This window comes from Larus michahellis, chromosome 2 (assembly GCF_964199755.1).
Source record: "Larus michahellis chromosome 2, bLarMic1.1, whole genome shotgun sequence".
NCBI classification, from domain to species: Eukaryota; Metazoa; Chordata; class Aves; order Charadriiformes; family Laridae; genus Larus; species Larus michahellis.
The window spans coordinates 100,227,407-100,242,523 of record NC_133897.1 but is presented as its reverse complement, the minus strand read 5'-3'; the positions used below and the strand labels follow the sequence as shown (position 1 = coordinate 100,242,523).

At 39.4% G+C, this 15,117-nt stretch overlaps 1 long non-coding RNA gene across 1 annotated transcript in view; it reads right to left on the bottom strand.

Annotated features, from left to right (window-relative positions):
* The window catches only part of LOC141738389 (uncharacterized), a 34,204-nt gene extending 19,302 nt beyond the window's left edge, over positions 1 to 14,902 (bottom strand). The window contains exon 1 of the long non-coding RNA XR_012585375.1: positions 14,302 to 14,902. This is a non-coding gene — a long non-coding RNA (uncharacterized LOC141738389). The remainder of the gene's footprint in view (positions 1 to 14,301) is intronic.
* Positions 14,903 to 15,117: the final 215 nt, after the last annotated feature.

Below are 15,117 nucleotides of genomic sequence, written 5' to 3'. Positions count from 1 at the left end.
ATCAGTTTTGGGTACTACAGTCACACAAGATCGCTTTTCTTTTACAGCAGTGTCAAGTGCAATTGGCAGGCCAGAAGTCAGAAGGAGGTCTGCTCCTACTAAATAAACATCAGCCTGTACTGTGCTTGCATGAGGACTAATGAGGTTACGATAGAAAATGGATCGGCTCTGTAATAAGGCAGAGTAAGGCAACTTGAACAGGAGGTTTATTTTCCTATTCCGTGATAAGTTGCTTTTACATATTTCGAGCACAGCCCTTTTTTGGAGAGAGAGAAAACATAAATTGTTCATTGTACAGAAGAAAGCATGAGTGACAACTGTAAGTGGAATAGACAGTTTCCATTACTCCCTCACACTTGCTGAAGAATAATTTGCAAAGGCTGGGTAAATTGTGTTTTAAGAAGTGTAATGACGTGTAATAATTTCCTGTCAGCATGTCAGTTACAAGCAGAGTGAGTCTGATAATTTTGGGATAGGAGATGGAAAGAATTGAGGACGAGGGGGAGGGAAGACAGAGAGAAGAAATGGGAAGGTCTTTTAGGATCGCTGGCTTCAGAAACTAATGAAAGCATAATTGTAAAAAAAAAACAGGTGGAGTGCTAGATAAAAGCAAGAGCTGTGCAGCAACCCGCCCAGATACTAATTCCCATTTGCTTTCCCATTAATCTTGCATAAAGATTCCAGGTCACAGGTCCAGCTACAGGGAGTATTAAGCAATTTAGTAGGATGGGAAATGGCTCAGAAATCAGAAAATGGATGATCAGGAAAATTTCCTTTTCTTGTCCTGTGAAAGGCATCTGTATCATAATGCAGACAAAACATTTCTACTCTCATGTCTTTCTGAGCACGAGGGAAAAACCAAACAAATCTGAAAAGAAAAGGGAAAAAAAAAAAGAGTTGCAATGTATTTGACTACCTACTTTTGTCTTTGAGAATGCACAGTGTGGTAGAGATCAGTAAATGCCACGGCTTATAGATCAACCTAAGATGAATGAGCCAGTTATTTTCACACACTGTTTCACTCTTTCTTCTCATTTTTATCTTAAAGAGAATATTGTCTGAGATTTATTATTTATTAATTTTGTTATTTTATCATGCTGGCAAATCTGTCAGGAGGATAATATTTACTTTAATCCACCCATGGTTGAATCAAAATTTCACTCTCCATTATACATATATGCACCTAGAGTTACTCTACTGACCTCATCGGATTTCGTACTGATTCACACTGTTGCAAAAGTAAAGCGAATTTGACCCTCAACTTGTAAACATTATATTATCCAGCCCACCTACTTGATAGACCAGGATTTCCCCTCTTCAATACACATTGTTTTCCAGACCAATTTATTAAACAGGATTATTTCTACCTTTTTTATTATTATTATTTGGTGGAGGAAGGGCTGTGAAAGAGATTATTCTTTTCTTAGAGAAGCTACTTTAGTATTGAATATAACAAGTGACATCCTTTTCCTAACAGTCTGTTTCTCTTCTTAGTGCTGTCTTGAGTGGTGGTCTTGAACATCCTCCACTGCTCACTAGAATTTGAGCTTTTAGAGGACAGAGTACTTTCAGCCTTACATATGCCTTGGAAAGAAGTTCTCTGTACTTCAACTGATGAATTCACTGGTTAAAATGGAACATTTACCTCTGGGTATGCAGCAATTTAGCAAGTCTTTTGTTTTAATGTATACCACTTTGTAAAACATGTTAATACACTCTGGGTTTGGTGGGTTTTGTTGTGAGTTTTTTTCTCAATAAAATGTTAACAGCTTTTACCTCCAAACAGGTTTGAAAGGAGATTTCAAATCCATTAGTTTTTTTTTTTAAATGTTTAAAAAGATGTACAGGCAGTCATATCTTGGGGCTGAGTATGGAACCACTCAGCACATTGCTGCATGCTGACTGAAAGAAAGGAGCTGACGTATCTTAATTGTGTGACAGTGCATTTGTCACCCCTAATTTTGAAACTGATTCCATTGGAATAGCTATGTTATGAATGCACACACATGCCAGACAGCTGGAAGAGAATGATGCGTCTTGTTTGCCTTCAAGGTGTGCCACAGAAGAAGTGTCTTCAGACTGTGGCCTCCCTTTCCCTTCCTCATATTCAACAAGTATCATCTTGAAAAGCTTTTTTAAATAAAGTTTGAAGACAATGTAGACACAAAATTACTAGCACTGTCCTAATGTTACACAACATAGCAAATAAAATCATATTACAAATGTGACAGCATAAGTGATACCTCTCAAGAGGTACTTTCAATAAGGAACAGCTTTTACATGAGTGCTGTTCTGGGAGGTTCTTCAGGAATCAGCATTTCATGTCCAATCCTATAGAATTCTATCAGTAATCACTTGATTACCCAACCCAAATTTCCTTTCAAGTGGAACAATGCAAAGATTTATGTACTATTGTTAGGAGTAAGACATGGAAGAAGTTAAACCTCTGGAATGCGGCATCATATTCTACAGAGGAACAATTCTGAGAAGTACCTCTGGGTCTGGGATGAGAAGCAACTCAACATGAACTACCAGTAAAATGCAGTAGTAAGTAGCATATAAATGGGGCTTACTCACTGCAAACTGTTCTCGTGTCTCTCCTTTTGAAAGGATGTTGAAAAAAGGGAGAGTACAGCAAGTAGCCATAGAAATGATCCAACATGCTATAGAAATTGCCATGTACAGAGACGCTAAAGGAAATGAAGCTGTTTAGCTTATCATAAGAAAAAAGAAAAAAGATCAAGGTGATTTAATTACAGTTGTACAAGTACTGTACTGTAAACTGAAGTGCTTTCTAATCTACTAAAGAACGCATAAAGAAAATCAATGGCCAGAAGCTGAAGAAGACAGACAAATTCATATTAGTACTAAGGTACAGACTTTTACAGCAACACTAACTACCAAGGGAAGTGGTGGATTCTCCACTACTTAATATAGCCAAAGCATTGTCTGGAAGTCTGCCTGGAAGATTCGCTTTTGTCAAACATAAATCACTGAGCTCAGGAAATAAAGCTATATGATCTAATGGCTCTTTCTAGCCCTTAGATCCCATGTATTTATAAAATATGGTATAGATTAAAATTTAACTAATAGCTTTGAGAGTTTCTTTGGTTTCTGTTAATTTATTGGCTGTTTTAAAATACTTAGTGGGTATTACAGCCTGTCTCTGTTTTCCCTGAGAGGCTGGGGTCAATTCAGAAGTATTTCACTTTACTTTTGAGAATAATTTTATAGGCAGCTATAGCCACACTCTTCACATATGTTCATACTGGACTGAGGAGCAGTCCAGTAAATCAGCTGATAAAATACATGTTTCCTGTTAGGATATCTCCCTAAGTTGCACAAAAAAAGAGTTTGAAGAAATGATATGTATTTTGTAGTTTATGCCCTTCCACAGATTATTTCTGCAGAATTTGTTTCAAACAAGTGTAAGAAAAGCTCCGAATACTATTTATAAGTCCTGACCTTCTTTACCTAGGACTTGGTGAGAAATAATTCTTCAAGAGTCTTTTGTTCTTCTACAAAGAGCGACCAATGGGCCCTCTTTTGATCAATATGAAGATAAACAAACAAACCGATATTTAAATGTCTGAAGTCTCCATTGCTGTAGTATGTAATCATGAATTAAAAGGTTTGGCAAACTGTACCTTCATGGCTCCAAAGTAGGCATTGCTGTCAATTAGATCAATAACATACATTACTGAATATTCTTAAAGGAAAACTAAGTATAACCGTGGCCCATAAAAAATCATTATTTCAATTTAAAAGATAGAAAGGAGTCAAAATACAAATCCAAACCACATATATATGGAGAAACTAGCAAGTTACAGTGTTTTCTGTCATTCCTCAATTTCCCTCCTTTGAATTTTGCCATTATTATTGTTGTGGCTCTCATTAAGTTAATGGCTATAATTAGAATTTACCATGTGACAGGCACTCTTCAGATACAAAGGAAGGTGCAGACTCTGTCGGGAAATGCATATTAATGATTATTGTGTTTCATATTGTTTTCATTTTTAAGAATATCCAAACAATGAAACTTTAAAATGTTTTCACTTAAATGTGGTGGAAGTAATCAGTGTTTGCAGAAGACAGATCAAACACAGACTAGGCTTACAAATCTTTCTTTCCCATAAAGATTGCTTCTGCCACACATGGAAATAAGGAGCATGCAGTCTTGACAGATAAGCTGATCCTTGCCTTTGTTATGGAGTGAGCTAGGACACATGGTGTGCACTGGTCTGTGAATTGCCCTAGACTGACAGGAAACTGAGCAGATGCTCATCAGGATCTTTAGTGATACTTTCACCCTCTCACAGTGGCTTGAGCCATGGCCATAGTCCAAGGGTCCTTTCCGTCAGACAGAGGTTTTGAGTGAGGGAGGTTAAACCCACTGAAGGCACTGCTTTGTCCCATAGACATGGGGTGACCAGTAATGGAGCTGGTATTTTAGAATTCCAAGCCCTCTGCTTTAAGGGTTTATACCTTCCCTCCAACACCAGCCTAATGCCTTCTACAGCCACACCTTCTGAAAATTGCCATTTCTCTTTTGATGCATGTAATCTCAACTTGGGCAACTGGTCTGGGGTGGATAAGTCTACCAGAAATAAGGAGTGGCTGATGTCTGCTGTGTCTCCATGAAGATACTTTGTTCCTGTACAGTCCTCAGTGACTATATCCCTCAATGTCATGTGGACCTTCACTCAGCATGAATTTTCTGGCTGTGGAAATAAAACTGACAGAATTCACATGCCCCACACATTGATCTTATAACCATTGGAAGGGTGAACGTGTTACGCCCCAGAAGAATAGTGGACATCACAGCTAACTGCCCTACTGGTTTTGTGGCATCCATTTTGTCTACATCTCAATCTGCTGAAGGGAACAGATCAATGTCTTCTTTCCTCAAGATACACTGGCCTCCAAAAGGTCAGGATTCCAGTTCACATCATAGGGCACAACAAATGCTGTCTACTGCCCTGAATCATATAGCTGTTTCAAACAACTGAGGACCACAGCTGCACTTTAACAAGGTCCAAAACTCTTTCATGGTCAAGGTGAAAGGTTCATTCAGGTGGCTGAACGAAAGACACAGGACAGACCTCTGAGCTACACTGGGCCTTTGATAGGAGGGTCAGTGAAGTTTACTGCGCTATGACTGCTCTGCATTAGGGTGATGACTGCCCATGGGTCATCCAGTTTCACTATTTATAAATAAACATGCAGGAGTGTACGACAAAGGACAGATATTTTATGCCATCTGCACACATATGAGGAGCAGCTTCAACACAAGTCTTGGCATACAATTCTTGCGCTGGCTTAAGGACAGATTGGGCTGTCTTACCCAATACCCACAGGCAGGCCCAGACACTCAGAGTAGAAGGTTCGTACTCACACAAGATGTGAAAGCCCTGTTTCTCCCTCTCTAAATGTTCCCTTTTCCTAAGATCTAAACAGGCTCATCATTTCCTCCTTGGAACCATACACAATATAACAACCTAGCCTCCCCTTTGCCTTTCTCCCTCTCCAGTATCTGCGAGAATCCCACCAGACAAGGAGGTTTATTTGGGAAGGGTAAAGTTCAAACGTCAGGCACAAGAGAACACAAGAAGGTACCTCTCAAGCTTAACAGTAAAATCTCTAGTATCTGTGCATGACACCTCTTGTATTTCTGCTTCTCCCCCTACTGCCATCTCCAGTTCGAACTCGAGTCCCTGATATGCCCCACATTCTTCCGTCATGCCTTTAAGCAGCCTGCTCACCTAGATAAATCTTCAGCTATACAACAGTCAATTGTCATAAAATAAAATGCAGGCCATTTTGGCCACATCGGTCAGAGGAGGCCACGTTTCCACATGCAGTGCATTTCCCTTCAGTCTGCTTTGCTAAAAAAACCTTTGCAGTAGGCTATGGGAAAGCAGTCCAGCCAGAACCAAGCTCTTCTACCTAGGAGTGCCTGTGGCAGCAGGGAGTCTGACAGTCAGACGTTCTCAGCATTTAGCGTCGCACAGTACCCCCTGCATCCTTCCACAGTTTCCTGGAGGAACTGCACCCCTACACCAAAGCATGCAGCTGTGGGCAAAAGCCGAGGTTAGACTCACTGCTGGAGACGTCCATGTAGAAAGTGAGACCTTTGAGAATGTGTTTTTCCTCCTCTGCTGTGCAGTTGCTGCACACTGTGCTGTTACCTGGGAATTTCCAAGTGAGTGCCAGCATGGCGGTGAGATTGCTCTGACCGTCGCAGGAAGCCTCTGCTGGTGTGCAATTATCTGAATCCAAGTTCACCCCTCAGATGATTGCAAATGCAGAAGCTTCTGGCCTCATTTGATAGTGTCCGAGGTCAGTTCTGCTTAAGCTGCCCACAGCTGCACTACTTCTCTTTTAAGGACTCTGTGTAAAGCTAGATTTTTACTCTGAATTTCAGAGACTACGCAAAAGGTATGATGAAGTCCTGAGCTGCAGGCACTTTGGCCATATTACAAGTATAGAAATGATTTCTAAATGCATTGAAAATTATGAAAGCTTTATTATTCATGATGACACTGATTATCAGACCCCATACCTCACTGACAAATTCAGCCACTGCTTTCAGATGAGATATCATACTTTGTCCACAGACAGCCCTCAAGGTAGGAATTAATTATTAAATACTAGTTGATGATAATTACATGATAACTTTATTGACAAAAATCAGAAAGGAATGTGTGATGTGTTCTAAATTTGCTCTATAAAATGAATCCTCTGAGAAAAGAGAATGTCTATTCTGAAACAAAAAAAATAGTTCCTATAAAAACTATCTTTTGAAACCTCTTTGTCAGGAACACTAGCATCATGCTCTAAAAGCAGAAAATAGGAACACAGATTTTAATCCAAATATTTTCCTTGTCTGCATGAAATGAAATCTAGATAATAAAGCAGAACAGTAATTCAAATTCAGTACCGAGGATCACATTCAAACTGAGTGTCCCTGCACAAATTCATATTCATATTTAGTTTTGTATATTCTTGTGTCATTCAACACTCACCTTTTCAGAAAGGGTGTCTGACTTCAGACTCTTCAAAGTGAGTGGTCTTAAATGAAGCTCCCAAAAATCAGATAACATTTACCAAAAAAAATCAAGCTTCTTCCACTATATTATGTTATTATTTCTTACACTTGCAGTCAGTAATAGTTTTTAATGCTATGGATTAGTTTTTCGTAATTTTAGAAGGTAAACTACTTCATGAAGTACTACTACTTCTTTTCTGATTCTTCTTGGATATTATTGTCTTAACAAAATTTCCAAGTCCAAGGGGGAATGAAAAGAGGATTTAGGAGAAAAACAAGTTTGATCATTGAATATTGCCTCTCTCAGAGTGTTTTCATTTGTACCTGTGTACTGCTACTTGCACTTAACAGTATTTTATATATATATAGAACTAAATAAACAGACAGGAGGTATGGCAGGAAAAAACCCCACAGAAATGTAGAGGACTGTTTGTGACAGTTGTATGAGAACTGAGTTTTAACATGCATGTCAGAAATCAGACCTATAACAGAGAAACAAGGTGTCTCAGAACCCCAGCAAAATGCTGCTCTAGCATTTTATCAAAGCTTTAATCTTCTCATCATCCAAGGAGGTAAATTTTCCTGAAGAATGGTCTTAGAGCCTGGAATTAGAATCACAGATAGATCTGGACGGACCTACACCTTTATGACAGTAGATGCAAGCGACAATTGGAGGTATGGCTAAACAGTCTAGTCTGGTGTTTTCCCAAATCTTGGGATGTGTCTGTCTCCGCACTGTCAATGTAGCTGGATCCCAATCATCCTCGCTGCATAACTCTTACTCTGTGGCCATATTTGAGCTGAGCAAAAGACAACCATTTCCTTCTGAGAGGAAACTCAGTAGGGTTGAGGGCACAATTTGCTATGAGATCCGCACCTTACAGGCAGACTTATGGTGCACAGTGTCAGCCATGACACCTACTGAATCAACACAAACTACTATCAGTTTGGGGAAAAGGCCTGATTCTAGTCCAAAATCAAGGACTCATGCACACAGCGTAATGTGGTAATTTATTCATGAATTTTCCACTGACAAGGACTTAGAATTACACAATGGTGGCCCTTATGCCTGTTACAAGTCATGGTGAAGGTTGAAAACATCATACAATAATGTAAAGCTCATCAGTCATCTTCCTTGCCCTGCAGTTGTACAATCCACAAAGACTGAAGGCCCTTATACCCGTGAGATGTTGTCTGTGCAGGTCACATACAATGACTGCAAAGGCTTTGGAGACCTCTACATGATCATAACTGTGGCAGACTTCCTTAGCCCAAAATTGCTGCCCAGCAATTGGTGGATTTTCAGGCTCAAATGGATGGTGGTAACAGCAGAGGGCCTCAGATGTTACTCTCTCATCCAAAAATTCTGGATCTGCTGTCATCTCAGAATACAAAATCTCCACAGTAACACATGGTCACCTCTGCACTCCTCTCAACAAAGGGACGGTTACTCAAAGTCCTATCCCTGACCACATCCCTGACTAACACCACAGACCTGCAATATTGGCTCATACCTTTGGCAAAAATGTCCGCTTACATCCTGACGCACCAGCTCCCCCATGGTGGTGCTATGCCTTCTCAAGCATAAGCAGCAGAGGTGGGGACAGCAGAAATGGCAAGGAGTCGGTAGACTCAGAAGACAGCACGTTGTCTCAAACAAAGCTGCCAAAATGTTTCACCCATGGTTTCCTAATTTGAAGCGGTCATATCCTATGTACGAAGCAGGGCACGCTAGACAGATTGGTGGGTGAGTAAATGCGAAGGCATAGGAGATAGAGACTGAGCCAGGCCACAAGGACAACTGATACACCTTAAGGACATGACCAGTCCACCCGTAGCTAGTGCCTGCTTTGAACGACGATGGTGTGAAGAGCATCCCAGCCCACCTGGCACAGAAGTCAGAAGTTACCCCCTGACGTGGGTCACATGATCAAATAGACATATCATTGTCTTATTTTTGGCCCCAAGCACAAATGAAAGAGCCTCAGTACCTCTTTCACTACCTTTATTCTTTAAAAGGACATGAAAGAAATCACATGCCTTCACATGAGACACATTGGAAGAAGCTTTTGGGGGCCGCGGAATAAAAACTGTCTATTTTTATTCTGGAAGTGGGCCATCCATCCATTTCTCCGGGAAAGTAATGCTTACTACAAGTGTAATCACTGTAACTGAATCATTATGTTGTCTGGGTTTTTCTTTTCTCTCTTACTGCCTTGTTCAATACTCTGCCCTTGACAGTATATCTTTCCAAAGTCTGTTTCACTGAATAGCCTTTAGACAGTTCTGGTACTTTTTAAATACCAGACTGAAAACCAACTCAGATAACAGATAGAAATCATACATAATGGCAAGAGAACGGAATTAGTGGAAGCTTTATAACAAAAATGGTATTTAGAAGAGAAATGATTAATCAGTATTGGTTGAAATCTCCTGTAATGATGAATAATTCAATATATAACTGGCAAGAGTATCACTAGCCTGTATCACTATACATTTGGTTCAACTGAGAAAATCACTATGTAAATAGAAAGAGCACAGAAGCACTCCAAGGCCCCTGTAACAATGGGAAATTCTTTATTTAAATGACGGAATTAACATCAGCCTGAGGCTTTCCTGTGAATTTCTGATGTAAAGCTGCAATTTGCATATCTGTGAGTATGTATGATATAGATTATCACATATAAATAAAGATCTGCATAGCTCTATGAATTTTTCCTATATGGATCTATGAGTAAGTAATAATGTACTGCCTATTTTGGATTTCTCTCTGTGTAAAGAAGCATTAACCGCCTAGCATGCAAGAGTAATTTAAATTAGTGGCGTGTAATAAATGGGTGGGAGGCAGTCTCTGTGCAGTGGCCCTAGAGCACAGCTGTGAAGGGGCAGCAATGGCCCCGTCCAAACTGGGAGTGTTTGGCCCCACAGATCTCCCTTCCCTGATTTCCCCTATCCCCAGAATTGCCTATTAGAACATGGTGGTGTGAGGAAGAGAATAGCTGTGGCTGCATGTATGGCAGCACAGGAAACACCAAGAAAAGCCTGTGAACTAACCAACAAGCAGCTGCCCACCCATGCCAGCAACTAACAACGAATGTCACTGTCATCTGTGCCCTGCCTTAAGTAAGGAGAGAAGAGAGCCATCACAGCTAGGTAACTAGCTCCACCTCTGACAGGGGATCCTCCAGAGATAGGGCCGAGGTGCCATCTTGCTCCTTTGGCATCATCTGGCACATGCAAAAGGAGTGGGAGAAGGCAGAAAACTGCCTGAAAGTACAGACTATATAATCCTTGACCACGCACTAGCAGTCTGTTTTGATCTTTTGTCTGGAGTGCTGACATTACAGTAATGAGGAATTAACACTGAGCTAGAAGATAAAGATGTCCCAATATGTGGGGGGAAATATTGATCCTCACTCCACTCTCACCTAGGATTTGAACTGGCAGCAACATTTGCATCCCTCAAAGTAATTGTCCCAGCTATCAATGTTCCCTTTGGTTATGTGGTACCTCACTCTACTCGTCTAATCCCACACTGATAGTGGGAATCATTATACAAATGAGATGATACAGCACAGATGACAACATAATCTATCATTTCTTCCTGTAACAATCATGTTGTATGGTATTAATTCAGGCAGATCTGGAAAGAGAACCTTGACATGAAAAGTGGCAGCACCACACTCACTTTGCCCATCTTGGAAAAGAAACACCAGAAGTGTGATAATTGCAAAAAAATTATGTTGCGGCTTGGTGTCACTTTTCATAAGCTGGACTGGTGTTTCACATCCTTTGGTCTATGAACTGCCAACAGTCTAAATGAAAACAACCCATGAAACAACTGCCAAGAAGATAAATAATAACAGTCCTTAGATTCACACACATTTGGGTTTAAGTGAAAAACAGAAGCAGCATGACACAAGGTGAGGTTTTTTTCCAAATCCCAACAGATTGAGTTGCTGCATTAAAAATGGTTGTGAGACACCAAGCTAAAACACAGCTAGATCATGCTTGATATCATCAGCTTACTCTAAAGCATCTGTTGCTTTTGCAATAATTGGTAGAAGTTCATACTTTCTCATCCTGAGTTCCAAATTTAAATTTCCCCTGCTAATCAAAAACGGTCATCCTTTTTCATTCTGTAGCACAGACAATAAGTAAAATGCTTCAAGTCTGAAACCAGGAAATTTGATGGCTAGCATCCTGCTACCTTCACATAAATACCCGAGGAATCCACTGACCTTTTGTGTATCAGCTACCCAGGATGTTTCCCCCCTCCACAACTCATTCCTAGACCTGAAAAAGGTGAGATCTGTTCTGTGAACAGTAAAGTTGAGGTATATGGGGAAAATCACATATTTTTCTTTCAGAAATTAGAATTCCAGAATAACTGAAGGATTTTTCACTGAAAAATGTCATACCTGGAAGTGCATTTGGATTTTGCATTAACATTTTACAGTTACATATTCAGTGTTAAAACTTTGGCTAATGAAATATGAACTTTTCAGAACGGAATGCAGAAATAGAATCTTTAAGACTTGGGTTATGGGTCCTGGGAACACAGAAGAACTAATTTTTTGTTATCTAGATAACAAGGTGTTCACTGAGAAGCAACTTCCTTGAAGAAGATAACTAAAGATAAAACTTTTTTTCATAAAATAGCAACAGCAAGGACCCTTCCAGAGGGCAGTAAAAACAGTAAAAGCCTCCAGGACCACATGGCATTTATGCAAGGGCCTTCAAGGAACTTAGGTATTAAGTATCAGAACTATTACTGGTGACATGTAGACTCTAACTTAAATAATTTTGGAAGAATAAAAGATACAAAATATCCTTGTTTTTAAGGATGTTTTTAAGGTAGAGAACTGCAAACAGGAAGCATTGGCAAATTCTTAAAAGCTGCAATGGAACCTAATGATAAATTAGAGAAGAGTTGATGCAGCTTTTGTAAGAAAGCCACGCCTTAAAGATCTGCTTGAAGCTTTTGAAGGTATGAGCAAATATATGAGTAAGCTTGAACCAAGTGACACAATGTACTTGAATATCTAGGGGTCTTGCTCAGGGTCCTTTACCTTTGACTTCTGAAGCAAGCAAGCTGTTATGGAATAAAAGGGAAGACCCTTACAGAGATATACAAAGATAGAAAATAAAGGGTGTGTGCCATGAAACTCTACACTGCCATCTACGCCCAAAAAAAATATGTTGAAAAGAAGGAAAATACTGAGGCAACAAAGTTTGCTGAGGTAGAAAGTTATTTATGATAGTCAAAACTAACACTGTCTAAAAAGCATTGCAGAAGAAATCACATGCTAGTGACTGATAATATGACAGAATGTCAGTAGAGATGCAATGCCAACAAAAAAAAGGAAGGCATACATAAAAAATATTCTTAACTACGCAGTTTTGGACTTTAAATTATCTACTACCACTTGCAAAGAGAGCATGTGATCTCTGGAAACATCAGTTCACTGTTCTGTAGTAGGCAAAAAAGCAAGAACACTATTAGGAAGTATCAAGGAAAAACAGTAAAACAAAGTAACCTCAACATGCTACCATTAGTTTTTTGTTAGTTCATAACCTGAATTCTCATGTGGCTCTAGTTGTCTTATTTCGGAAACTGACCTTACCGCAAAACACTCCAAACAGTGAAAAGAAAAAAAAAAGGCAGAAAGAAAGAGAATTCTAGAGAGTATGGAGTAACACAAGGAAAGACAAACTAGACCAGGATTTTTGGCCTGCAAAAGAAGCTGCTGAAGAACGATGTAATAAAGATCTGTAAATAATGAATATCCTGGCCAAGAGACTAGGGAATTATGATTTGTTATTACTCTTGACAAAACAACTAGGAAAAACAATAAACATGTTGAAAGTCTAAAAGAGAATCTGTTGGTTTTTTTAATACAATGCACAACTAAATCCTGGAAGTTAATGGAAGATGCATTTATTAAACCCAAGATCCATAACACATGATTCTCTGGGTATGACACCTGGATCATAAGCAAGTTAAACCAGTGAACGGTAGAAGATCATAAGTCAAGGGGAGTATCACTATAGGGTTTTCTTCTCCTTAATATAAGCTCCAGGTTTTTTTCACTGCCCAAGAGAGGTTAGAAAAATCTTTGACTCAGACATTAGGGTCACTAACTACGACCAACACCTTGTACTCGTAACCACACTACCCCCATCCCAGTTTAGAAGCTAGATGAATGCTTTTGCCTTGAATTTGGTGCTGGAGTCCACGTTGTACTGCTGTTGTCCATACAAGCTAGCTTGGAGCTTGTCAAAGTACATCATAAAGGGTTTGCAGACATGTCTTTGCAATATAGAAACGCTATGGGCAAAAAGTGGGTGTGTGTTAGGGGACTGCAGAATACCATGAAACTTTTTGTCATCTTCCCATGTGCTGTTCCCCCAAACCAGCATCTTGTAATAAGAAAGATCTACTAATTAGAGAGCATTGTGCATCTCACATCAGCATACAGTAAAACAAACATTTAATGCAATAAAATACTGATTAGGAGTAATGGCGGTGATGGATTGTGTCGAGGAGAGGAACAGAGGCTACGAACAGCACACCAAAAACAACACTGGGGACAGTGAATACATTTTTAAGGAAATAGTTCAACTCTCCATTAAAAGCACAGTAAATGACATTCTCTGGAAAAATGGCATTGTTTCCCCTCCTTTCACCAAAAATCTTAAAAGACCTTTTGGACAAATGACATATACATCTAAACAATATTAAGGCTGGAGCTTATCAAATGCTTTTTTCATATGTATTAGCAATTATTAATTCAGTTGTTTAATTACTGACACAGTTTTCTTCAGAAGTATGAATAACTGCTAAAGTTTTCACAAAAATTTCCATGGTGTTGTCTGTCTCCTTTTTGCTGTGTATCTGGGTGAGCTCTACACCCAAAGAGCTTCCAAGATGACAGCAAAAATATTTCAAGGATGAATATTTATACCTTTACCTACTTAGAGAAGGTAGGGACTCATAGAAATTCTCATTACACTTTTTTTCTTTTCAGAAATACTTTCGCACACAATGTTATGTACTAGCAAAATAAAAGACCTAAGTGCTTCAGCTCTCCTCTGAATACAAAAGTCCATTTTGAAATATTTAAAAAAAAAGTTGCAAACACATTCAAATAAGAGTAAGCAAGAGAAAGCAATGCAGGTTTGCAGTGAGTTAGGGGGTCGTGGTCGCCTATATCGGCACTACTCAAATGCACATCTTTGCAGTACCTCACCTGGGCTGCCGGTCTGTGAATGTGTCCATGGAGGATGGAGGTGCAGGAAGGAGTCCTAGAATGAGCAACAGATGAAAAACAGAAGTTAGATGTTTAGTTGCAAGGTTTTGTTCTCAACAAAGTAGCCAGGAGGTCAGCCAAAAGAAATGAAGGGAAAGAAACAAGCAGCAAGCTGGAGAAGGGTTGTATTTGGTAAAGAGGAAATGTGTCAATACAAGGGTTTGGAGGTGACTGTGCAGAAGCAGAAGTGTAAGTGAAATAGCTTATTTTGATGTGACAGCATTTTTGGTAGATTTAAGGCAATAAGGTAAGTGTTGATAGAAGGTTTCTAATAAGCAACTTGAGAAGTCCCAAGTGCCTGAACAAAAGTTGTGTAACAAAGGGCATTAAGAGGATTCAAAGACGTTAAAGAGGAAGGAAAACAAGCAGCACTATATATAGGGACTAGTCACAAGAAGGGAGAAGTCGAGTGAGCATTTGAACACAGCAGCTTTAGGTTTTAGCTTCCCAGGTTACACAGTTTGTCACCCATAACAGTGAACACAGACCAGAGCAGAAGAGAATAATTTCAGAGTCACCAAGAGAAAATTAAGACAGAGAGAAAAAAAAAAAACAGTTATAGTTAGAAGAACAGAGGGATTAGATATAGTATTTTTTTTTTATTTTGAAGCTTCTGATATTTTTATTAAGAAAAAAAATGTCACAGAGGTAGCCAGAAATTAGCTTTACCAAAGCTTCATGTTATTACTAAAATTTGTCAGATCTAGGAAGCTGAGGAAAGGATATAAAAGTTGGGGTACTAGCCGTAAACATCTG